The sequence below is a fragment of the Lissotriton helveticus genome, chromosome 1_1, assembly GCF_964261635.1.
Source record: "Lissotriton helveticus chromosome 1_1, aLisHel1.1, whole genome shotgun sequence".
NCBI classification, from domain to species: domain Eukaryota; kingdom Metazoa; phylum Chordata; class Amphibia; order Caudata; family Salamandridae; genus Lissotriton; species Lissotriton helveticus.
Genome location: NC_136057.1, coordinates 442,228,106 through 442,253,369, shown reverse-complemented (window position 1 = coordinate 442,253,369; position 25,264 = coordinate 442,228,106).

The window sequence follows — 25,264 nt, the reverse complement described above, 5'->3', positions numbered from 1 at the left end:
TGTATTGAGACGTCTGAAGGCTGGGCAACTGAAAGCACAGGGTCAAAAAGTTGGCAAAGTAGAGGCTCAAGTCCAGAAAGCAGGGAGCCTGGAAGCTCTGGTGCAGAAGGCAGGTAGCCTGGAAGCTCTGGTGCAGAAGGCAGGGAGCCTGGAAGCTCTGGTGCAGAAGGCAGGGAGCCTGGAAGCTCTGGCGCAGAAGGCAGGGAGCCTGGTAGCTCTGGTGCTGAAGGCAGGGAGCCTGGTAGCTCTGGTGCTGGAGGCAGGGAGCCTGGAAGCTCGGGTGCTGGAGGCAGGGAGCCTGGAAGCTTGGGTGCTGGAGGCAGGGAGCCTGGAAGCTCGGGTGCGGGAGGCAGGGAGCCTGGAAGCTCGGGTGCTGGAGGCAGGGAGCCTGGAAGCTCGGGTGCTGGAGGCAGGCGGCCTGCAGGTTCTGGTGCTGGAGGCAGGCGGCCTGCAGGTTCTGGTGCTGGAGGCAGGCGGCCTGCAAGTTCTGGCTCTGTAGACATGCTTTTCGGAAGCTCTGGCTCCATAAACAGGCATTTGGGAGGTGCCGGCTCTATAAGCAAATTGGTTGGAGGCTCAGTAGGCAGGCAGTCCAGAGGTTTGTAATCAGTAAGCAGGCAGACTGCAGGCTGAAGTTCCGTAGCTAGGCAGGCTGAGGACTCCGGCTCTGAAGGAAGGTAGTCTGGAGGCCCCGGTACTGATGGCAGGAAGGCTGCAGGTTTGGGCTCAGATGGCAAGCAGGCTGAAGACTGAAGTTCAGAAGGCAGCAGGCCGGCTGAGGAATCTGGAGACTCTGAACGCAGCAGGCTAGCTGAGGATTCTGGAGATCTGAAGGACGACAAGCTGATGGCATAGGGGCACAAGGATGATAGGCTTTAAATTCTGGAAAGGGCGATAGCCCTTGAACAGTAGATTCCTTGTTGTCAGTAGTGAAATCTTCACAGTTGCTTTGCACATTAAAACACACTGAAGTTCTTTCTTCGGGATGGCTCAGAATAGTGCTTGTCTTAGCATCTGTGATGATCAGACTCTCTTTACCATTTGGCAGTTCAAATGTCTTAGTCAGAGGAAACAGGTGAGAGATCACTTGGTCTTTGGAAATGTTCTCATCTTCTTCTGCATTAGAAGGTGGTACAGGTGCATCAGAGCATACAGTACTATCATTTCCTGACTTTTCAATATGTGGTGTGCTTGAAAGCAAAACAGCAAAGAAGGGGTCAGGATTTTGTTCCTTCACAGCAAGGAGGTTGTCTTCAGTCACAGCCGTTAAATCAAGAGCATGGTCTGGGTCACAGGAAATTGACACATCAGGGATTATGTGGGGCACTGGTTCATGCTTTGTCTCTATGTTACTGGCCTGTCTATGGGTTATCTCTGAGATTGAACTGGCCTCACCAGGAAAAGAAAGCAAGGAGATGTTTTGTGTCTTGCCTGAAATTTGGGGTTCCTCAAAACTGGAGGGACACATCTCAGATCTAGCACCTAGATGTAATTTAGCAGTAGAAGACAAAACAGAGGAGTTAGAAAATTCAGGATTCAAACAAATACCTTTCCTTAACTGCACTTTGAGACATGTTACTATGGCTGTCCTGAGTGGAATCTGAGTGATTAGCCACAGGATTATTTACACAATCACTGGACCAGCTCTGAGGGGACAGCAAAAGAGCACACAAGGTTTCATTCTCCATTTCTAAGGAGGCTAACATAGCAGCTGAAAAGTAGTCTTTTACCAGAGTTTTAGATTCCCACTTGAACTCTGGGTTATAATTTTTTAACAGAGTCTGAAACATTTTATTCTCTATTTGTAATTCCAAAATCTTCGCTTCAAATATATCCTGTGAAGATTGAAGATCTTTTTCTACAAGGACAGCGGTAGACTTTGAAACTTCACCACAATCAACAGAACTAAACCACGGATTTTGTTTAAACTTGCTACTAGTGGTCTGTGTTTTAATAGGTCTTCTCTCTCTCTTTTGACAAACTGATCACAATTTACTTTGAAAGTAGTATTTAACAAGGTCCCTCTAGTATTCGATGTTGTGATCTGTACTGGACTAACAGACTGGGTAACATCATCTGAATGGAAAACAGAGGTTATGAAATGAATCTGCTCTTTCTTTGCCTGCTGTGTGGTTAAACATGCTTTAACTGGGGTCATTGAACTATCAGTTTGGTAAGAGGCTGATAAATACTGGGTCTGGAAATTATCTTCAAAGAAAACATTGTCTTGACAGGGGGTCTCTGAGTTACAAACATCAGGAAAATGTCCCCTAACAGTACCAGCCTCTAAATTACTATTTTGTCTTTCTGCTGCTAACAAGGTTTGCAGAAATTCGTTTTCTTCCTGTAGGTCACAGGCTGACATCAGGTGAGGATCAGGGTTACAGATGGAATGCAAATCTAACATAGAAGGATCAGCCAACCACAGGGAACAATATTCAGCATGCAAGAGTCTGTTTTGTTCAGTGAATCGATCTCTAGAGTCTAAGGACTTTCTACTAGGTTGTATAGAACAGTGATTTGGTAATGGAGGTCTGCCAACATGTGCAGACTTTCTGGATCTGACACTAAACATCTTGGTAAGAACTGACTGGGAGAGCTCTGAGAAATAAAATGAGGTAGCTAACTGAATGCAAAGAAACCTCAGAAGTGACCCTGGAAATGTGGGTTGGTCATTTTGTCAGGGACTGTCTGGGACTATGTGGGGAACACAGTCAGGGACTTGGGCAAGGACTAGGAACTGGGTAGAAAACTTACACAGGAAGGGGAGTACAGCGCTGCCCAGGATCATACAGGGAGTCAGAGGAGAAAAAGGGATCCAAAGGGGAAGCCTGTACAAGTGAACAAGATGGGTAAGACTCAGAAAGGAAGGGCACTCACAAAGCAATTTAGCATTCAGAATAATTACACCCAGGATGAATGTGCAAGACATATATATGAAACAACATTAACAATAAAGGGGGGTGTGGGGTAAAGCACTCAGGAGCTCCACACGGTAAGACTGAAGCTCAGTTAGTTTCTTACCCACAATTGCTGTTACAGATACTGACTGCAAATACCCACATGTAGGATATGCATGCAAAGGCAGGGTCGGTGGAGCTTATACCTATGGTGATGTTTTAAATGTAACTCAAAGACAATACTCACAGTGAACAAGAACCACCACCTAGGTAGTCAGCTGTGCCCACGGATCCTAGTGATCAAACAGGAACACGCAAGGCAGTAACAGCAAGGGGGTAGAACTAAACACAATCACAATAGACAAGGAGCTAGCAAGGAGGAGTGCTTAACAGGAAAGGAAGGAAATCACAGAGCACACTTGGCAGAAAGCGCCAAGAAACCGTCTCGGTGTACGTGCGCGGTACAAATTTTTTAACATAACATTAACATAACATAACAAAGCAGATAACAAACATACAAAGTAACAGAAGACAGCAGAATAGAGAGACAGCAAACTAGGAACTGGAACCAAGGAAATGGGAAGATAGGCAGGGACTGGAAAGGGATATACAGAAGGGGAGGCTACAAGGGTATACTAGAACAGTGCAGGTTAAGGATTCAAGAAAACAAAGTATCATAGAAGGCAGTGCTGGGGCAGGAACAAGAAGTGAGCTAAGGCTCAGGAGTCAAGGCAGCACTGCAGACAGTGCCAGTTCAGGAACAGGGAATTACCAAAGCTTCAAGAGTCAATATAGCACTGTAGGCAGTGCTAGTTCAGGAACAGGGAAATTACTAAAGCTTCAAGAGTCAAGGTAGCACTGCAGGTAGTACTGGTTCAAGGAAACAGGAAAGAGCTGCAGCTCAGGAAACAAGAAATGCTGGGACTCAGGAGCAGGAACTAGAATTGAGCTAAAGCTCAAGAATCAAGGTAGCACTGCAGGCAGTGCTATTTCAGGGACAAGGGAAACTGCTGCAGCACACGAACTCTGAAAACAAGGATAGCAAAAGCTCAGGGAGCACTGGAAAGAAGGATCGGTCTCACCGGTAAACAGCTACAATGACCAACCTTGGCCTGAAGGGAGCTGAGGCTTAAAAGAGCACCCAGTAATCACATGAATCAGGTGTGAGCAGGCTAGCAGCAGCCAGCCACAGGTGAGTGGAATTCCTCCACCCATCCTTGGCCTGCAGGGGTGGAGACAAAGAAGTGAGCAGGGAATTCTGGGTAATGTAGTTTCAGGCATGGGTAGGCTGGCTTCAAGTATAAGTAGGCTGGCTTTCACAAAACCCGGCATGGATTGGGAATGGATGTCAATTCCCAAATAGTATCCAAATGGCTGGAAGTCAAGATATGCATGCAGGGGAGTGTCAGGAAGCATATTAGAACACTGGAGAGTCCCACATTTCAGCCCCCTGGTGGTGGACACGAGAACACAGGGAGCGACTCGTGACAGGTAGGTGTTTTATAGTTGTGGTTCTGGCTGCTATGTCTAGGGAGATCAGCAAAAAGTCTAATCACGACTAAGAGTTATACTGAGCTGTGATGCAAGTTCCTTTGAATAGCGAAGGGTGTATTTGCCTCCATATATCTATCAACCCTCTATCCACAATAATGTTATTGATGGCAGCACTGGACCTTTGATGTAGCCCATGGGACCCTCCCTTCCTGTCTTTGGCATCGTCCACCAGAGCATTAAAGTCGCCCCCCCATACTATTGTATCATATCCAACTGTTTGTACTTTGGCCCAGATATCGCGGAATAATTCTGGCTTGTCCACATTAGGACCATAGATCGCCACCAGGGTGACATGTTCTGACCCTAGTTTCCCTCCCAGGATCACATAGCCATGTGGTCATCTTCCAGGCAAGGCCCGCCTAAGCAGTATGGATACCGCTCTAGCATAGTTAGAGTATATGGAGGAGTAGATAGCCCCGCAGCGTCTATTGCGTAGCTTGGTGTGTGAAGAACTGGTCAAATGTGTTTCCTGAAGGAAGCATATATCAATTCTGGGTCTGGCTAGATATGATTGGACAAGAAGGGATTTACGAAAGTTGTTTAACCCCCTGGCGTTCCATGTGAGGAGATTATAAGCTGTCATCTTTAGTTGACTTTAATTCCCTCATATTAGATAAGAGGCAACGTCTTGCCATTTCTTTAAGGATATACAGAGTATTGGTGCTTGCTGCCTGCAAGTTTGTGCCAAAACTAAAAACATAGAAAAGGCAGTGCCTGTAATGCAGTTTGTTGCTCCTTATGCTTGGTTAACATACAATAGAATTGTCTAGACTAACCCATTGAACATCCCTGCCCCTCCCCCACTCACTACAATCCCCCAATTAGGTTGAGTATAAGTTCCCACCCATGCAAACAAACTGTGTATTAAGTCTCGGGCATGGTTTAACCCCACCAAGAGGGTGGCCACCCTAACATGTGGGAATCTCTCAATCGCCCAATGAAGGTGTTTAGGTAGAGGCAAAACTAGATTGCAAAATCTGCATTACACTGAACACTTACTTAGTACAGCATCTGACTTTACAGATAGTGTCCATCAATACCTGGCAGTGTTTTGCACCACATATCAGTAATTATCACTGAGTCTCTCTTCATGGGAGTCTTTAGAGGGCTATTTTGCTGGTTTCTTCGAGTTGCAAATGTGTTTAGCGAATTTCAATGCAGATTTGGCATCTGTGAAGTGATGAGCAGACCCCTCGTGGCTAATCTTTAATTTGGCTGGGTAAAGCAGCGCATATGGTATTTCTGCTGCATGGCTGGAGTGAAGTGCGGGTATATGGAAATGTTATTACCTTTGTGGTTGTTATTTCCTTTTTCTCTTTCCAACATAAGGATAGTGTCCCGGTCGCGGTAATTCAATACACGTGCAAGTATTGGTCTTGGCGTGGATCCCACCAGAGGTTTGGGACTCAGGGCTCGGTGAGCCCTCTCTCCCATGAAGAGTGCTGATAGTTCCGGTACAAATAGTTTGTGCATCAGTTCCTCCACAAATTATTCCATCTTCGTGATTGCTGTTGATTGTGGGATGCTCCTAATGCGTAGAATGTTTCTACGCGAATGGGCCTCCAAATCCTCATTTTTGCCCATGATGATGTTAAGCACTCTGTCCATATTGAGCAATTGTTCCTTGATTTCTATTTGGAATTCATGATTCTCAGTGGTGCAGTTATCTAGTAGGTCCAGACATTCTTCGTGTGCGTTTACCTCCTTCTTTACCTGGTTGAGTCTCGCGTTGAGCGTGTCCAGTTTGTTATCAATGGTCTTTAGATTGAATTTCATGTCGAGTAGCAAGGTACGGAGATAATCACCACCGCCCTCAGCACCTTGTTTTATGCTAGATTCGGTATCAGTGTCCACTACATCATCTTTGTGCCAGATGAGTCTTTTAAGCTCAAAGGTGAGTTTAGCTTGTTTCGTATCATATTTCCCATGATATTGTGATCAGACTCACAGAGGTCCTGTAGACACAGCTGGGCACACCAGGCACAACCAGGTTTTAATCCGAATCAGAACTCAATCCTGTGTAGGTATAGCACTCAGCATTCACTCCGAAGCACGGTAGGGCCACCGGACAGCCAGCGGGGGCGCCCAAGATTGCCCTTGCTTACGGCCTCAACGCCCAAACCAGCCAAGCGAGTCAGCACTGTACGTCACACTCCTCGCACACCGTTACTACTTTTGATCGCTCATCTCTGGATCTTACTCACCGTCTCTCATTCCCAGAGCGGTGCTGCAGTTCCGCCCACACGGCGCCGACGTGTCCACGTCCCGGGCTCGGCTGGGCCCAGCCTCCCACGCCGAGGGATCCTCTGTGGCTGCCACTGCCCACAGCCTCTGGAATCCACTATGCAGGGATAAATCGTTGCCGCTGAATCGGAGAAACAGCGGTGAACAGTCTCTGCTGTGGGCGTGAATCTCCGTACCATGGATCGCTGCATACGCCTCGGTAGTCAACGCAGGCCGCGAGGACAGGCCCACAGCTTTGCAGCCGGAAACTCACAAATACTTCTGCTTTGGAGGTTCTCAAGCATATATTTTAGCAGCAGCTTATGCCTGATGCCTCTATCCTCCAATTGCTTGCATTCACGGGCGATTATGATCGCTCTTGAGACAGGATGATGAAGGATAATGCAGCGGCTGGCGGAGCCCTCTCAATGAGCGGCCATTTCGCTGCTCAGTAAGCCATGCCCCCAGAATGGCTCTTTAACCCCAGGGGCTACTTATCACCTGATCAAAGCAGCCTAGTTAATCTACTTAATTCTGACCAATCAGGACAGATCTCTGGAAGGCTGAATTTTGGCTTACAGACAAGAAAGTCATTTAGCTTTTTGTCTGTACATTTTAGGATCAATACAACAATAGTATACTGTTGGATTTATCAATACAATTCAAGTGAGTCCTTGAATGATATTTTTCGGATTCTCCTGGCGGAAATTATTAAAGAATAACTTCTTGCCATGTTAACCTATGTGGCTGGCTGGGATTTGCAATGGAGAAAATAACTTGGCCAATTTTTCCAACATCAGGGCTTATAAAACCTCTTTTATAAGGACTCTGTCTATATTCACAGGACCTCACATCACTGGGATACCTAGGGGAGGCTTTAGGCATTCTGAATATGTAAAAATATTTCAGATCCTCAGGCCACAGTGCTCCTAGCACAAACGTCGATTTTGGGAAGCACTTTACTAAAATGTGGGGAGTGAAATGTGCAATTTCACTAAACCCAAGGCATATACAATTATTTTACAAGAGTCCTCCTTATAAATACCCGACCCTCGGGGTACCTACTATGCCAAAACATTGTAGTTTATACATTTTAAGTGCCCCAAACACCACAGTCGAGTTTTGGCACAATTTGCATTTTAAAAGCAGTCCTGCAAAACAGGGCTGCTTTTAACCCCTTGCACGCTGATGACGGAACCGCTCCGTCATCAGCTGCGGGTGCGCTGTGCTGATGACGGAGCGGTTCCGTCATGGCCCGCCCCGCTCGATAGAACGCTCATGCACGGCGCGAATTCCGCGCCTGCGCTGAGGGTTCTATTGAGCGGGCGGGCCATGACGGAACCGCTCCGTCACCAGCATAGCTCAACCGACGCTGGTGACGGAGCGGTTCCGTCACCAGCATGCGGCCGCCGAGCGGCCGCCCCGCCCCCGTAGTACTGCGGCGGAATAGCCGCCGCAGTGAAGGGGTTAAACCGACCTCGGGCCTCAGCAGTGCACACATGCAGGTGCAGAAAGGGTTGCTGGCCTCTAAACTGCCATACCCCGTTGTATACTAGGGAGTTCCTTGAGGTAGGCTTATAATAGGTGGTAGTGATCAATTGGCCATCTCAAGGAACTCACTCCTCCACTACACAAGTTTCCATCCCCGCCCTTTAAGGGAAAACTTACCATTTGGGCAGTTTCTGCATATACGCAGAAACTGCACTCAAGCAACCGACTACAAAAATCAATCGGCAGACCTGTCTAAGAAACTGGAGGAACGAGGCTACCCCCGGGCCATCATTAACAAAACCAAGAAAAGAGCCAGGAACCAAAATAGGGAGGCCCTTCTGCAAACTGTACACAAGGACAAGAGTGACCAACCCATCACGTGTGTCACCACATTCAACACAGCCTCCAATGAGGTGGCGAAGCTCATACGCAGAAACTGGAAGATCCTAAACTCTGGACAACGACAATGGGAAACCCCTAGGTTTGCCTACAAAAGGTGCAACAACCTGAAAGACCAACTCGTGAGCACCCGCCCCAGACCCCTGACCAATAGAGAACCCAACACTATCCCGAATGCGTGGGGCCTACCTAAAATTTCTGGACATTATCCATGCAATGACTGTAGCGTGTGCCATCTTACCAGCCATACGAAAACATTGATACTAGAACCAGACAAAGTGTGGACTCAACGCAGCCACACAAACTGTAATTCACGTAACCTGATCTACCTACTTACCTGCAGATGCGGCCTCCGATACATCGGTATGACCGCCCGCAAAATAAGGACTAGAGTCACAGAACACAGGAGCACAATCAGGTGCAAGAAGAACATTAGCAAATTGCCCAGTCATTTCATCACCCCGGGACACACCCCCAATGACCTGACCTGGACCATCATCGAACAACTACCGGAACTGGCAGTGGATAATGAGAAGAAATTACTCAGTAAGGAACAACGCTGGATATATCGCCTATCCACCCAAACCAATGGCCTCAACGACGCCATACCGTGGAACTCAGTCACACCCTAGACCTACACTAGTCACAGTTACCTCGCCTTTGTACAGTGGTGAGTCCCCCGTGCCATAGTCCCTCTGTACATAGACATAGATCATGCTCCCCCTTTATGTGCACCACTAGGCTGCCATTATCATGGGCACATGCTTAAACCCCCTTAATATTGCCATGTCAACTTTAGCGCGCAGCGCCCAGCAGCGCATGTGCATTACGCAGTGATTAACTGGCCGAACCACTCTGGGACGCGGCGCGTCTCACAGGCATGTTTCCCCAACATTAGCGCATACGTGGCCAACGCTAATCCCTTCACGCCTGCGCAGATAGACCACGCCACACCTAACACGGGTGTTGCCACTTTCCCCATACCAACGGCGGCATATATTACCTGCTAAATAGTTGCTACATGTACCTTAATTACTTTATCGCGCAATCATACTGAGCATGCGCAAAAGACTAGCGTGCAAATCATGAGCATGAGCAGTAACATTATAATCACGCTATCATACTGAGCATGTGCGAGAGACTAGTGTGCAAATCATGAGCATGAGCAGTAACATAACAATCGCGCTATCATACTGAGCATGCACGAGAGACTAGTGTGCAAACTACGAACATGAGCAGCAACAACACAAAGGGGTAGTCTTTCCACCCTGACTATTCCCACAGGTGCTCATCATTACCTTGTTAACCATAGTATAAAAAGCCCACACGTCGACAGGCTCATTCTACCGGAGGGCGAGGGCGGGACAACAGGTACAAGGCAGGCACTGACCAGAAAGACTGTGAGTATGACAAACCTGACAAGCCTCCAAACAACAAACTGGGTAAGCGCTTCTTTCCTTACAGGTCCCTAACCCCTGCAGCCTATCTCTTTTTCTCCCATAGGGTCATCCCCTTACCGCTTCCCTCCAGGAAGCCTTGGCTAATAACCCAAAGCGTAACAACAATTTTCTTGCGCCCTGCCACACTAAGTCAACTCCTTACAGTGTGATTTTCGTGTTTTAGCCACACCACGCTCCTAATTAGTCGCGTATTTTCACTCTGATGGCACCACCAGTACCATCACAGCCAGCCAACTATAGTCCTCTCACCTTGCACTATAGATCCGGCCACCAAAGCATTGTTGACCATATGTCTAAATTGACTACTGACTCTCTCTATAAATGTTTTGTCCTTGTCCTTAATGTTTGTTTGTACAGGTATGCATGAGAAGGGAATCCCCCTCTCACATATAGAAAAACGCCTTAGTGAGTGTATCACATAGTCTGTATCACAACACTAAGTCTGTTTTATTTCACCACACCTTTTAAAAAACGGTCCTGAGGAAAGTCAGAATACTCTAAGGCACTGGCTGAAACATGTCGACCATCTGAAGGACGCAGGGGGCAGTAACTCGCCACCCTTACGCGTCCTGTAGCCTTACTTTTAACCGCTGGTGACGGCCCAGTTATTAAAATTTAATTTACCCTCGGGTACTGGGACCCCCACCAAGCCGTTTTAAATCACAACTCACTCAACCTCACTCACTGCACTCTCAGCAATATACCAGCTCCGCTGTAATCAGGCGTCGTAGCACACCCGGGACATACTAGGTGTCACTGGGTGGGCCCGATGATGAAGCATGCCACCAACTAGGTTGGTGGATGAGGGCTTCATGAGTACACCAACAAGGTGCCAGTGACAGAACTAATTAGAGTACTGCAACACTTTGGTCAACTTAAGCTAGTCCTCTTTGATTAATCACATATAAACCCTCGGGGACTCGGACTAGCTATCTAGTCCTCTCTCTCCCTCTTGTTACACGCATATATAGGCAGCGCACAGCTGCGAGAGTCTGACAACATCACCATGGCCGAGAACCATGGCCTTACCTTTACGGAGGAGGAGGTCAACGATATTCTCGCAGACCCCTCTTTTCAAGTTGATTTCAACATCGCTAATTCCATAGCCCAAACAACTAACTGGGAGACCCTCACTGAGAAAAAGAGAAACAGGATCCGCACCATCCTCCATGGAGTGATCCTAGCCCAATATGTCAAAACCAACACGGCCCCAAGAGGACTGATTGTCACCAACGCACCCAGGATCTTCCTAGATGACCCCACCTTCAGGAAGGACTGGGCCCAGATCGCCTGGCACTGCACCAGGGACTGGATGATAATAATTATAAAAACTGCCAAACGCCTTTCAGAAGCCATCGTAATTGAAATCCAATTAATAGAAAGCCACTTCAAAACAACCCTGACAGCCTACAAAAAGAAATTAGACGACCAAAATAAAGAAATTAAGGAGTACAAGGAGTACCTGAACCAAGCTAAAATTAAGAAATTTGAGAAAGACCTCAAAAAATTTAGCTATGCCAAAGTCTTTCCATACTCTGAAGAAGACTTTACCCCACCAGCCAATAACTCAAATGCCTCAGACTCCTCAGCAGATGACAGTTCCGCATCCAGTAACTCTAGCAACAGCTCACACAAACGGGGTGGCAGAGGCCGCCGTGGACAACGCTGGCCAAACACCTGGCAGGGAGGACAACCTGGACATTACTTCGGGCCCCCAACGAACTTTGGCCCAATGCAAAACCCCTACTTCGGATACCAGCCAATGTATACACCTGGCCCCATGCCCTTATTCCCAGGAAACCACGGACCCCACATGCCTTCTTTTTTAGGACAGGGCAGAAGAACACGCGGAAGGAGAAGACACAACCCGCAACCACAAGTACACTGGTCCGAAGAAGGGAACCCAGTGAGCGCGAACACTCGCCAGAAGGCATCCAGCCAACCGGGAACCAGCAAACCATAAACCAAGCAACCCATGAGTCCATGGTGTTTAACCTTTCTAACATTTCACTGACACCCAAACAGGTCTCAGTACTAGAAAAGGTACTATCCTTCGTGCCAACGACTAGATTGGACAAATTTAAACTGCACGTGGAACTGGCGGAGTTCATGAGGAAACTAAAACTCAAGGCCTTCTTCGAGAAACGCTCGAGGGACGACTCAACTCCCACTGAAAACCCTAATATCGCAGGCCTGAGGACCAAATCCACCTTCACCCCGCCACCCTCCACAGTGCCCCCAGAGATCACCACTTTTGAATTGGCTGTTTACAATGATGTCGAGAACCTAGAACCAACCAACCACTTCAACAACCTGTCGAAGGAAGACAGAGAAATCATCCAGGAACTCAAAAACAATCCCTCTATCATAATAAAACCTGCCGACAAGGGAGGAGGCATTGTGCTCTTAGATAAACAGGACTATGACACCCAATGTCGCCGACTACTAAGCGACCAAAGAAATTATAAAAAACTGGAACATGACCCAACCAACTCACTACAAAGCACTAGCCAGGCACTAGTGAAGACCGCCCATCAGGCGGAACACATCTCCAAACAAGAAGCAGAGTACCTCTGCCCCCAAAAGATAAAAGTACCATACTTTTACACAGTACCAAAAATATATAAAGGTATTCTCCCCCCCCCCCCCGGGCAGACCTATAGTGTCTGGCATCAACTCCCTTCTGGAACCCCTCTCTCGCTATTGCGATTTCTTTCTTAATCCACTGGTCCAGCAAACACCCAGTTACATCAAGGACACCAAACACTTACTACAAGTCATCAACAACACTGAATTCAACCCAGAAACCCAACTCCTGGTGGGCCTGGATATTGAAAGCCTTTATACCAGTATCCCCCAGGACGCCACCATCCAAGTCCTGAGACAGGTACTCATGGAGTCCCCATGGCCACATCGCACACCCAGAGACTTCATCCTCCAATGTGCCACAATAGCACTAAAGGAAAACTATTTCGAGTATGAGGGAAGCCTGTACCTCCAAACCAACGGAACTTCAATGGGCAGCGTCTTCGCCCCCAGCGTGGCAGGACTCTATGTCCACCTCTTTGAGCAGACCCACATCACCCACAACACCAATCCCTATACCGGGAATATCCTCACATGGCGTCGATATATTGACGACATCCTTATGATCTGGCAGGGATCAGAAATAACTCTACAACTCTTCCTCACTTGGCTCAATGAAAGAGACCCATACCTGAAATTCACAAGCACCTCAAGTGCAAGCCATTTGGCGTTCCTTGATCTGAACATATGGGCCAAAGATGGCCAATTGATCACTACCACCTATTATAAGCCTACCTCAAGGAACTCACTCCTCCACTACACAAGTTTCCATCCCCGCCCTTTAAGGGAAAACTTACCATTTGGGCAGTTTCTGCGTATACGCAGAAACTGCAGTCAAGCAACCGACTACAAAAATCAATCGGCAGACCTGTCTAAGAAACTGGAGGAACGAGGCTACCCCCGGGCCATCATTAACAAAACCAAGAAAAGAGCCAGGAACCAAAATAGGGAGGCCCTTCTGGAAACTGTACCCAAGGACAAGAGTGACCAACCCATCACGTGTGTCACCACATTCAACACAGCCTCCAATGAGGTGGCGAAGCTCATACGCAGAAACTGGAAGATCCTAAACTCTGGACAACGACAATGGGAAACCCCTAGGTTTGCCTACAAAAGGTGCAACAACCTGAAAGACCAACTCGTGAGCACCCGCCCCAGACCCCTGACCAATAGAGAACCCAACACTATCCCGAATGCGTGGGGCCTACCTAAAATTTCTGGACATTATCCATGCAATGACTGTAGCGTGTGCCATCTTACCAGCCATACGAAAACATTGATACTAGAACCAGACAAAGTGTGGACTCAACGCAGCCACACAAACTGTAATTCACGTAACCTGATCTACCTACTTACCTGCAGATGCGGCCTCCGATACATCGGTATGACCGCCAGCAAAATAAGGACTAGAGTCACAGAACACAGGAGCACAATCAGGAGCAAGAAGAACATTAGCAATTTGACCAGTCATTTCATCACCCAGGGACACACCCCCAATGACCTGATCTGGACCATCATCGAACAACTACCGGAACTGGCAGTGGATAATGAGAAGAAATTACTCAGTAAGGAACAACGCTGGATATATCGCCTATCCACCCAAACCAATGGCCTCAACGACGCCATACCATGGAACTCAGTCACACCCTAGACCTACACTAGTCACAGTTACCTCGCCTTTGTACAGTGGTGAGTCCCCCGTGCCATAGTCCCTCTGTACATAGAAATAGATCATGCTCCCCCTTTATGTGCACCACTAGGCTGCCATCATCATGGGCACATGCTTAAACCCCCTTAATATTGCCATGTCAACTTTAGCGCGCAGCGCCCAGCAGCGCATGTGCATTACGCAGTGATTAACTGGCCGAACCACTCTGGGACGCGGCGCGTCTCACAGGCATGTTTCCCCAACATTAGCGCATACGTGGCCAACGCTAATCCCTTCACGCCTGCGCAGATAGACCACGCCACACCTAACACGGGTGTTGCCATTTTCCCCGTACCAACGGCGGCATATATTACCTGCTAAATAGTTGCTACATGTACCTTAATTACTTTATCGCGCTATCATACTGAGCATGCGCAAAAGACTAGCGTGCAAATCATGAGCATGAGCAGTAACATTATAATCACGCTATCATACTGAGCATGTGCGAGAGACTAGTGTGCAAATCATGAGCATGAGCAGTAACATAACAATCGCGCTATCATACTGAGCATGCACGAGAGACTAAGGCACTGGCTGAAACATGTCGACTATCTGAAGGACGCAGGGGGCAGTAACTCGCCACCCTTACGCGTCCTGTAGCCTTACTTTTAACCGCTGGTGACGGCCCAGTTATTAAAATTTAATTTACCCTCGGGTACTGGGACCACCACCAAGCCGTTTTAAATCACAACTCACTCAACCTCACTCACTGCACTCTCAGCAATATACCAGCTCTGCTGTAATCAGGCGTCGTAGCACACCCGGGACATACTAGGCGTCACTGGGTGGGCCCGATGATGAAGCATGCCACCAACTAGGTTGGTGGGTGAGGGCTTCATGAATACACCAACAAGGTGCCAGTGACAGAACTAATTAGAGTACTGCAACACTTTGGTCAACTTAAGCTAGTCCTCTTTGATTAATCACAGTCAGAGTGAGTTACCACCAGTACCTGTCAGCATAAAATGGGGGTGCCGACTGCCCAGGGCACAAGGATGACTCTTTTTTTAGGTCGAGCCTGTGCAGCGCATGCCTTGCTCTGTGAGGCATGCTGTATTCAGGTATGGACTTGAAGCTCATCTTTTCAATTGGCTCCTGTTACTGTCCTTTCTAAATGGTTGCTTTTGATTCATGAATAGGCTTATTAGTCCGTTCTCAGTACTCCCTTTCCTACATTTGTAACCTCCCATGGGTACTGGCCCTTTTACTTGTGTTGATACAATGTATGTTTTATTTACAGTCTGTGAGTACTACTTTCTTTAATGATTTTCTCCTATTGCTGGCACGACATGCTTTCCTGCAAGGTGCCTTCTTTGCCTCCGGGCGCCATGCTTTAGATTTCAGAATGAAGCCTGCTTTTACATTTTTATTACCAACGGCGGGCAATTTGCACCTTTTCATCTACGTAAATTTTTTTGTTTTAGTAGCGCAGCACGCTTTTACTATGCGGCTGCGTGCCTTTTATCTCCTTGGGCCTTTCTTTATTCAGGCTTACAATATTTAATATTTTTTTTCTTAAAGCGCACCATTCCACGCTTTTGCTTTAATGATGGCCCGCCACTTTCTCTAGACACTGCTCGCCATTTTCAGCTTATTGTCAAGCTCAATACAGCTAGCTGCGTATAAAGCAAGGTGCGCGCCCGTACTTTAAAGTACAAGCATGGCATGGGGCGCTTTTACAAAAAAAAAAACAATTTTTTATGAAGTTTACAAACAAATGCTTTTTTTTGTGAAAGGGCCCCATGATGTGCTTTCACTTTAATGGTGGCTGTGCTCCCTTCTTTAGACACAGCTCATCATATTCACTTTGTCAGTGCTGCTTGCCTTGCGCCGGTTCATGTTTGGAGCCCTCCACCCGCCCTCCAAGAAAAAATGCAGTGTTCGCATCCCCACCGCAGCATTTGCCTCCCCCAACCCCTCCCTTTCAGTATGCTTGGAGTGAGGCTGCAAGAAACATGGACATCCTGGAAACAAAAATACTTATTAACAAACAGTTGCAAGAGTTTATAGCTATTGGCATTGTAAATGATGATGCCTTTTTTCACATGTTGGTTTTCAAAACAGGTAAATAAAAGGCATTTACAATGCCAATAGCTTAAACTCTTGCAAATGCAAAACCTATTGCATTGCAAATGCTTGTTTAATGTACTTTTTGGCAACCCCGTCGTTCTGTTTAACCCACTGATCCCACCACCTTTGTTCCCACCATCCTTTTTATTCATTTAGAAAAATAAAAAATCCAGTTTTGTGGTGCAAACTCGACCCGAAGGTATTGGAGCGCTTTACATGAGCACCATTTACTTTACAGAAAGACACATTCATTTTTTATTTTTGAGCCCGGGAAGTTTCAGTGATTAGCCCAGAATCATAGCATGTTCCGCTGAGACTTGAACATGGTTCCCCAGTTCCACAGGTAGCAGTAGCAGTTATTGCCGCAACGCCACATCCGTTAAAAAAAAATATTGACAAAGCCAAATAACTCACACAGAGCTATTTGGCTTAGTGAATGTTTTTTAAAGATGTTGCACAGCTGCATGGGCTGCTTTACATCATGATTTAAAGTAAGCAAAAAAAAGTGTGATGGTGCAGTCAATGTTGGCCGCCTCATAGCATTTTGGGGCATATTATCAAGAAACGGCGTCAAAATTATAACATGTTCTGGTGTGAACATGGGCTTCTATTGGAATTCTCAAGGGCATATTATCAAGCCCATTATCGCCGCTTTAGTGGCAGTTACCTGACCCTAAAGCAGAGAAAATGTTAACGCCGTTCTTGATAATATGCCCCATTGTTTTTATTTACTTTGATTCATGTTGCACAGCAACTAGCTCTGCTTTCAAACATCTTTAGAAAATATTCACAACGCCAAGAGGTCTCTCATTGGCGAAACCTGTTTACTTTGCCAATGCTTATTTGCAATAGTATGGTTATGTTAAGCTAAGTCCTTACATGCCCTGATGAAAGTAAACAGCAAGCCACAGACAGGAAATGAAAAATAACTTGTGGTGACCTATTGTCTCTAGTGAAGTTCTGCAAACAGATTTGACTTGACTCGCCTCCCAGCAGGGGTAGCTGAACTATGTAATTTTTGGGAAGACGTTTCTAGTTTTTAAGCAACATTACACAACCGTAAACAAAGGAATGCACTTTTATTGTCACCACAATGTGATATAATTACATCAAACTGAAGCACGCATGTCTCGTGCTGTTTCCTTCGTACCTCTGTTGTTCATTCAGCCAGTAAACTTCACACGTGTACAAAACTCAACATGAATGACTAACACAAAATATATAAGTGTAAACTTTATATAATGGTCAACCCAATTAAACAGTCCTCAGTTACCCACCTAGCTAGGATGGAATACTGACTGCGCCTAGCCGAGATTCGAACTTGTGGCCAGCAGACAACAAGGGGTGTCAGTGCCGAGCTCACTTAATAATGAACACATTTATTATAGCCTTATAGCCCGCCATAGAGGGCTATACCGGCTATTAAAGGCCCTCTCCAGCCTTAAAGGCCCCGAGCCAAAGGCGAGGGCCTTTAACAAGGGAGAGGGACTTTAATAGCGGTATAGCCCATCTACGAAGGGCTATGAGGCTATTAGAACATTCTGTCACTAGAGGACAGAATGTTCTAACAAAAAAAACCAAAGCCTTTTGGGAGAGTGAGGGGATTGGAATCCCCTCAGGTTCCCTGAAGCCTTTGTCCACAGCCAGAGCTGTGAACAAAGAAACATTGGAATGTTGGTGCTCCAGGCTTATACCAGCCATTATAAGCCCAGAGCACTCCATTGTTTTCAATGGAGCTCCCAACATTCCAATGTTCTAATATTTCAATAATTTCTTCAGAGTGAACACATTTTCACTAATGTGCTTAGCCAATGATTATTTAACATTAACATTTGAATAAACGAAGCACTGATTCAAATATTTATATCAAAGACGATAGGTTGATACACTTCAGTGGGGTTACTATGACAGGAAAAAATCATGAATTTACTCAAACCGCGGAAGAGGCGTGTAGAAGCTCGCTACAGCAGACAGATCCTAACTAAAGGTATTCATGAATCAGCCCTACTTTGTGCGATATTATACCATGTCTTTTCTCTTTTATTCCACAAAGTATAGTTCTAAGTTGAGGATTAGGTCAGGCAATTATACAATGGACGAATATTCCAGTAAACGGAGCTTTAGGAGAGAGAGAGAAAAAAAAATATATATATATATATATTATTATTATTTTTTTAAACATATCCCACAAGAGATGATCAACCTGAGAAAGTACATCCGGCAACAACATTTCACAATATGAAGAGCAGTGTTGTATTTCTATGCCAAGGGACTCTAGGCTAGGGTGGGCCGGGGGTGTGGTGATAGGTCTTTCTGCAAACCTTTGACGAAGTTCTTTCTTGGGTCCACATATTGGTCTTAACTGATACCCCTCGGGCCAACAGTTTGGCATAGACGAAGCAAGATAGAGGGAGCCGAATGAGTTAATAATATCATTTGTAAGACACCCAATGCCTTTCTAGTTCAGTGTCCCCTAATGTCACCTAGTGTCCATATCAATCTCACTCTCCTCTGGAGTACATGGATAAGTAACTCTGTATCTCCTTATCTGCCATTCTTTTCACTCTTTATGATTCATATGCTGTAATGACCATCCTTGTGTCACAGCACTGGGTAAGCTCAACAATTCTTCAAATTAACTATGTTCTTCGGTATTAACAACTCATGCCAAATCCTGGCTCAAACTGCCATCAGCAATCACTTATCTCTGTGCTAGCTTCTGGGTTTCGTTTTTAGGTCGAGTCTAGACAGTGCCTGCACTGTCTCTTCGCGAAATGTTGTACATACTTTGGGGCTTACAGCCCGTCCATTGCTATTCATTTGTTTCTTTCACTGTTCTTTAAAAATACTTGCTTCCAAGTGGTTAATCTTTCCTTAATTGTCCCTTCTTTTTATTGGTTGTTCACTCCCACGGAGCAGTACCCCATTACTTGTAGCCTTCCACTTGTCCCATTTTAGTAATTGTAAAAGGGACTATTTTTTCCTTTGCAAAAGAGTATTCACACAAGTTCTCCATGTTTTCATTCGCTCCGAGTTCCGACTTCCATTTCTGTAAACAGGGCTGTAATTCTTTTTATCTCCTCATTTGCTGTGCATTCAAAGACCAACATCAACTGTCAGCTTTTGGGTCACATTTCGGTTGTTTTTAACAACGTAATTGGCGGGTGCGCTCTCTTCTCAGTGCTGCTAGTAATGCCAGATGCGGGCATTCCCACGCCCCTTTACCTCATATCTCAACGGCTGTGACTCATGCCCCCAGTTCCATCTGCCCCTGCTACCCAAGGCTGGACTGGCTACTGGGCTTTCCTTAATGAACAATGCAAAACAAATGTTTAAAAAAGTATGCTTTAAAGCTATTTGTTTTACGTTGTTCATTTAAATGTGCCGGCATCTCTCCAGAAACAAAATCAGTCCCTCAGCAGTGAACCTCGACCCCACCCAGCCACTCCAGCAAAAAATGCCCGGTAGCCAGTCAGGCCTGCTGCTACCTCACCACTTCACCCACTGCTGCAGGCGGTGCCTGCCTTACGCTTGGCTTTTACTGTAGTACATTATGGAAATGGTCCCAGTACCAAATTGCTAAATATTAAAACACCTTTAAGTAAAATTCACAAAACATATGTAGTAAAAGAATGCAGTAGAATAGAGTTCAATTGTTATTTAATCACAACCAACATACAAAGCATTTCAAATATTTATGAAAAATTAGTGCCCCAAAGGGAAAGGGAAGTGTTGTAAGAAAAGGTTCATGTGGTTGGTGTGAAAGTGAAAAGGTAAGTAAAGGACAGGAGTGAAACACAAAACCTTGTAATCTTATCAAAATTTGGCAGTCCGCCCAAATCAGTCTCCGTACGGGTCCCTTCAGCCGTACGGAGATTGATTTGGGCGGACTACGGACGTCCATTCCACGGACGACCTTTGGATTTGTTTTGAAGATTGTATTTATTTTGACGGTTTTGTATAGCATGAACTTGTGGGTATCAGAGCGCTTTACAGGGCAAATATAGGATGACAAATACATATAAAACACAGAATTATGAGAGTACAGTACTGCTAATTATTTATAAATTAGCATATATCAACATCAATGTACAAGTAACAGTTCATGTGAATTTAGACATGAGTATCGATTTCACTTCTTTTTGTAAAAAAGCTGCATCACTGGGATTAATTACCCATTACACGGCCGACTATGGTGGCCTATCGTTTAGTACTAAAGGGACATTTGATTTACTAGCCCTCTCTGAGTGCTTTCTGTTCAGTCTCTGTTGTTTCTTTGGAGCCTAATCACCCTTTTTAACGTGATACCCCCGCCGCGAGGAGCGATCACGGTGCCCCACATCATCCCCTTGTCCTGAGGACCCATTATCGGGGTCGAAACGTCGACATACCTTGAACCTGCCAGCTCTCTCATCAGTAATTCACGACTGTGAGAGCTTTGTAGCATGGCTTTACAATTTATTCAAGACTGGTCAGATGTTTTTTTGGCTCAAAATAGAGCTGTCCATCAAATTTTTATAAAGATTACAAGTTTTATGTTTTACTCCTGTCCTATACTTACCTTTTCACATTCACACCAACCACATTTTTTTTTTCAGGTCTTCAACTTGTTTTATTCACAGATAAACAACTTCGGCAAATTTTATTTTGGATTCATCAATTCAATAATGCATTCTTTTTTTTTAACACACTTTATTATCGACTGCATCTCGTCCTGGGCAAGTGCAACAGAATCAGAAACATACACAGTCATTTTCAATATCTCCCCCATTCCCACATCGAACTGGTGCGGGGAAAATCACAATATGTGTACAAACGCTAAATCCAGAATCATCTAAACCAATATAATCATCCCCCGTCCCAGCATTACAGGGTCAAGTCATATACAATCCGCTCATTAGGATTCTGTCTTGTATTAGTTTCAATAAACCATTCTTACTAAACTAATCCTACCCACAACTCTACCCACCCCCTCCCCCCACCCATTTCAGGTCAGTCCGCACGCATCATACAATACCCGTCGATTCTTCGGGCATCACCTAATTTTCAAAGTACCAAAGGCTAAGATAGTTCATATGTTACATTAAGGAAAGGGCCACAATCCACAAGGTATTGTAGGGCTAACTTATCTCATTGGGACCCATCCACCACCGTTGGGGAGAAGTCCATCGCTTCCAGGGCAATCAACATAGCTTCCCGCTCCAATGAAATAGGGTGTTTACGTAATCCCCTCTCTTCTTCTCTACGGAGGGCAGCCCCTTCCGCCCGGCCCCACAATAACAGATCAGCCTGCCAAGTTGGCACTGTAGGGGGTCTAGGGGATTTCCACCTCATAGTGAGGACCCTTAAAGCCAGTACGTACACTTTCACACCAACCACATGAACCTTTTCTTTCAACACTCCCCTCTCCCTTTGGGGCACTCATTTTTTATAAATATTTCAAATGCTTTGTTAGTTCGTTGTGATTAAATAACAATTGAACTCTATTCTACTGCATTCGTTTAATATATATGTTTTGTGAATTTTACTTAAAGGTGTTTTTATATTTAGCAATTTGGTACTGGGACCATTTCCATAATGTACTACTATACACCCAGGTCCCAGGGACTTTAACTGGGTTTACTCTTATGGTAACGCAAATGCCTTTTACTGATCGGCAGCCAGTTGAGCACCCTCCTCGGCTGCTCAACTGTGGGACATTTTTAGCCCATTAGTGACACGCAGCGCTATGTAAAAACGTAATCTTTCTTTTGTTATGCCAATGGGGCTTTGGGGGGCGGCCGACCGACAGGGAGGCTCACACCCCTGGGGTTTTTGGGTTGGGTGGTGCGACCCGAGCCTAATTGGGTTTGATTTGGGCTACTTGTTGGGCTGGGGCGGAGGTTGATATACGGCCATTTCGGGAGCTGTGTCACCATTTTGGAAGGTGACACGGCTGCCGAGATGTCCTTTAGTAAGGGAAAGTTTTTGCCCACCCAAATTTTGGAAAGAAGGAGGGTTTTGTTTGGTTTTACCTGTTATACATATTTCTTGGCACATTTTGATTGGGTACAGGTGCATCAGGGGAAAAAAAATTATTGTGTATTTTAATTGTCGCTTGAAGCAGGTGCGTGGCGTCGGTTGCCTATTTTTGGCCAGTTTGTTACTGTTTCTGTTTTGGTTGAGGACAGGTAGGTAATGAGGTTAGGATAGTTTTTACTTAGTTAAAGAAGAGGTTACAGGGTTTAAGGGTTAACAGTTATTGATCGGGTAGGTATATCTTTAGATAGGTTAAGAAGCAGGTTACACGTTTTTAAAGGGGCGAAAGTTATTGATTACTTTGCGGTAGGTTAAATACATTGCAATTGTGTTTGGGGAAAACATTAGGGGTGGGGGAGGTGGATACGTAGATGTATTTTGTATAGTTAGATGTAGTTTTGTAAGGCAAAGGCCAAGGTTATGTTGTGTAAGGTGCACATGTCTTTAATGAAAGCGGCCTTTTTCACACATATGGTGAGTCAATTGTGGTTCGTTCCGTGCACTTCGGCCCAAACTATATTACAAAGTAAAGCATGCGACCTCGTCTAGACACAACCTTGAATTAACGTTTTGTGGTGTTGAGAAAACTTCTGCTGTTTCTGCAGTATGTAGTTTCAGCGTCAAGTCAGAAGAACCCTGCTCCTTTGATCAATATCCCTTCTGAGACAGCTGGCTCAATTCCATCTCCGTTAAAGCCCCTACATTTGCATGTGGCTTCTGACCTGCTGTTGTGGTTCTGGCCTAGGCTCATGGATTCTCATATGTTGCAGTTTTGTTTCTCTCTTCTTTCTATTTATCATTAGACTTGTTACACATGAGGGATCCTCCTATGATGGGCGAGGCCAAGGCCTTCTTAGATGCACAGCTGTCAGTCATGCCCTCTGGAGCTTCCAATTGCCGAAATCCGCCATGTTTTTATTCCTGTCCACTTCGAATTCGCCGCCTACCGCTTTAATGGCGCAATTGAAGGGCCTGAGGTATCCGCGCAGTAACTAACATAAGGATCCCTAAGCAAGCCACCCACAACTGGTACAGAAAGCTGTCAAACATGTTATATGCTGAGTACGCAGTTACAATTATGTAAAGCTTACACGGGTAGCTCTGCATGCTCTTGCCTTTCGCTGCTGCTAGTACATACCATTTGACATGCTTCCAAAGTTGTGTATTTTTTTAACTCTGACCTGGGATTGGCTTATCTGTTATTTTTTTTTTTAAACATTTTCAGCAGCCCTCATGTCTTGTTAATGACGTCTTCACGTCTGATCGTTGGGGGAGCCCATTACTTGTGCAGCTCTAGTAAATCAGTGCATCGTGGCGTGAGGTGGGCTTGACTGACGTTGGTTCTGTATGTAGCGTGTCGCGCGTTGTGTTGGTATGTTATCAGTATGACTCCAGGGGAGGAGACTCACGGATCTTAAACTTCGGCAGCACGTTAGTCATGCGTGCGTTTGCTGGCTGCATGCGATGAACTGAAAAATAGGTACTGGTGTGCTTGTGCAAGGTCTGCAACCCAGCAGCTCTAATCATTGACTTGCAAGTAATTGCAGAGCGCCAGTTGAGGCTGCAAGATAACACCACAGGACTTAATGACGTTTTCAAATACTTTCCAGAGCTCCAAACTGTGCTGGTTGGCTCGATCATGTGACTTGTCATTGGCAACGCATTCATGCTGCTTGTTTGCACTTAGTTACAATGTGTGCATTAGGGCACATTCTGTTTCTAGGCACATGACCATGTTCGCCAGAAAGGTACAGTTTTGTATGTAATGTAAATATGGGAGCAATAGCAACCACAATAAGAAAGTCATATACATCATGGACTGTGGAGATTAATAATAGTCTGTGTAGGAACTTGGGTCACCAGTTCCTCGGGGGGGTAGCTTGGCACGAGCAGGTAGGCACCCGAAAGCTTAGGTGTAAAGTGACCACACAGCACACACATCCACTGAGACAGTAAACGCACGCAATGACTGACACCACACCAGTTAGGTTGATTAAAATCAATAAGCTTTTATATAGAATCAAAGTTCAGATTTAGCAGATCTCTCAAGGAGTTAATAATCAGGGAATCAATATCTCATGCCAACATTTCATCAGGGTAGCAATTCAATAACCAAAGTAGTATGTCTCAGTGACCATTTCATCAAAGGAATCAGCGTTCCGCTCCTCAGCACTAAACATTTCCGTAGGCAAGGATAAACATGGCATCAGGAATCAACATTTCATCAGGAATAACCATTGCATCAAGAATAAACATTGCATCAGGAATAAACATTTCATCAGGCCGGAGTAATCTTGTCATTGACCAGGGCCTAGCACTGATCGGTAATTAACTATTCCCCAGCTATGGGGTTAACTCTATTGCTCTCAGGCCCCCAAACGTATCTTTCAGGGCTCTGGCCCAGTTCCGGTTCCTTAAGGGCTAATTGGGGCCAACAGGGCCCAGTCACAAGTCCTCCCGAGGGGAGGGGCGGTTTTGGGGCCCCCTTCTCGCTCCTGGGAGGCCCCGCTCTGCTCGGGTAGTCCGCCCTCCCCCGGGACTTTACCAGCATGCTTCGGTCCTCCATAGGGCCCCTTGCGGTGGTATCTGGCCTTGGGGCGTGATGGGCCGGTCAGGGGAGGCCCGCGCCGCTCCGGTGCTCTTCCCGGGCCTCCCTCTGGCCCCACTGTACTTCCGGCGCTCCTTCCGGCCCTCTCGCGGGCCCGGGACCAATCCGGTCGTGGCCCCTGGTGGGGGGGAAGCCGGCCGCCAACCACAGCGCGGCCGGTTAGGGGCTTGGCCGAAAGGACCAATGGCAGAACAGGAACGGCGGAAGCGTGGCCAGTGACGCGGCCAGGCGCCCCGTCACGGAGGCG